This window comes from Mandrillus leucophaeus, unplaced genomic scaffold (assembly GCF_000951045.1).
Source record: "Mandrillus leucophaeus isolate KB7577 unplaced genomic scaffold, Mleu.le_1.0 Scaffold230, whole genome shotgun sequence".
Lineage (NCBI taxonomy): Eukaryota > Metazoa > Chordata > Mammalia > Primates > Cercopithecidae > Mandrillus > Mandrillus leucophaeus.
Window position 1 is genome coordinate 542,209 of NW_012102366.1, and position 2,420 is coordinate 544,628.

The following is a 2,420-nucleotide window of genomic DNA, read 5'->3' on the forward strand; positions in this document are numbered from 1 at the left end:
AGACCATCCTGGCTAACATGGTGAAACCCTGTCTCTACTAAGAAATACAAAAAACTAGCCAGGCGAGGTGGCAGCGCCTGTAGTCCCAGCTACTCGGGAGGCTGAGGCAGGAGAATGGCCTAAACCCGGGAGGCGGAGCTTGCAGTGAGCTGAGATCCGGCCACTGCACTGCAGCCTGGGCGACAGAACCAGACTCCGTCTAAAAAAAAAAAAAAGTGTGATAAGCTGGAGAATTCCCAGGAAGGAGTGGTTCAGGGGTCCGGGAATGCTCCCTGGAGGAGGTGACATTTCAGGACAAAAGCTTCTCAGACACAGCATCATCAGGAGGAAAGTAAGCCAGGCAGGGGGAACTCCAGGCTGAGTTGGGAACCAGTGCGGTTTGTTCAAAGCCCATCAAGGCGGTTAGGAGGAAGGCAGGGAGATGCGGGCTGGGAAGTGGGCAGGCCCTAATGCTTACATTATTACAAACCCAGGCAGAGGAGCAACAAGCTGGATGAGCAGCAGATGAGTGATGTCTCCTCGGTGCCCACCAGGATTTCCTCTCCAAAGGCAGCCTTCATTTCCTGCTCACTCTGCCTGGCGCATCGCAGCCTTGGCCCCATTTAACAGGTGAGGAAACTGAGACTCCAGGCAGCATTCCCATGCCTGAAACCATCAGCTCCAGCTTCCCCAGGCCCTGCTACCCTCTAGGTAGGACAGAATTCTAAGAGCCCTTGGCCTACCTGGGAGGATGACTTGGAGTCCTTAAGACCAACCCTTGGCCACCTCTTCCAGGAAGTCTTCCTGTCTTGAGCTGGCTGGGAACCTTTCTCCTCTGAATCCCGCTCTTGCTTGTGGCAGGCCTGGCAAGTGTGTTCTCCGAGGGGAGACTGGTGATTTCCAATCCTCCAGACCCCCCCAGCCCACGGTGCCCCTCCTTGCAGGAAAATTAGAAAAAGCAAAAGGGAGTGGGCACTTCTGGAAGGGAAAATATTTTGATTCTCTGAAGGCACAAAAATTGCCTGATTCCCAACCAATTAGGGGTAATTAACCCTTCACAAGGTAGTAATTAAGTCTGTGCCTCTGAAACCTTAATTACAAGCTCCAAGAGGCTCTACCCTCTCCCCAGTAGCCAGGCAGCCCCCAGAACTGAGGCCAGGCTGTGGAGACCGGGTGTACCCCTTCTGCACTAGCGGGGAGTCGGGGACAGGGCTCTGCTCCCCTCCTGGGGCTGAGCGAGACCCACAGCCTCTCTCGTGGCCACCCCCAGGCAGGGATCCCAAGAGCAATGTTCGAGAAACCAGATCTCTTCCCTGCATAGTTCCTTTTGGGGTTGTCAGGCCACACAGGGAGACTTTGCTTTTGAGGGTATGAAGGCAAAGGGGGCAGGCTCGGCTGGGGTTCATGTGTGGGGCTGGTAACAACCATTTTTTTTTTTTTTTGAGACGGAGTTTCGCTCTTGTCGCCCAAGCTGGAGTGCAATGGTGTAATGTCAGCTCACTGCAACCTCCACCTCCCAGGTTCAAGTGATTCTCCTGCCTCTGCCTCCCGATTAGCTGGGATTGCAAGCGCCCACCATTACGCCCAGCTAATTTTGTTTTTTGTATTTTTAGTAGAGCTGGGGCTTCATCATGTTGGCCAGGCTGGTCTCGAACTCCTGACCTCAAGGGATCTGCCCCCCTCGGACTCCCAAAGTGTTGGGATTACAGGTGTGAGCTACCGCGCCCAGCGCAAGCATTGGTCTTGAAAGGCACATTGTATGGTTCCCTGTGTCTCTCAGGGAGATGGGCAGGGGGTAAGAAGGGGACTTTGCAAGCAGAGCTGACCACGTGCACGTTGACTGCATAATTGGGGTCAATATGGTCAGAGGCAAAGTCCTGGAAGAGTGGCGGGGTAGGCAGGGGGACAGGGCATGGGCCAGGGCTTCTTTCTGTGGGCGACACCACAAGGAGGGTGCCGCTGGTGGCGTTGGAGGGCCTTCAGCTCAGTGTGAGCCTTCTTCTTCTCCCCTCGGGCTTTTAGGAGGTGACTCCTCAGGGAGAGTGAGAGGTCAGATTTGTCTCCAAAATAGGCCTTGACATCGCAGCCCACCTGTTTCTCCATCTCCCATCTCTGGCTACTGTGACCTCCTTTCCCGCTGTCCAGTACCCAAGCTCCTTTCTGCCATAGGGGCTTTGCGCTGGCTGCACCTTCTGCTGGAAATCCTGGCTCCAGACTCGGCATCGCTGAGGCTTTATTCTTCTCAAGCCTCAGGACAAGCGTCACTTCCTCAGAGCCCACTCCACCCACTCTACCCACAGTGGGTGCTTCAGTGACATCCCTGTATATACTTTCTCCTTCAGAACACTGCCATCAGCAATGACCTTGCAGCCCATTGTCGTCTTCCTCCTCTCTCTTCTCTCTTCCCTTGGACTGTAAGCTTCAGAAGGGCATGGAAGTTT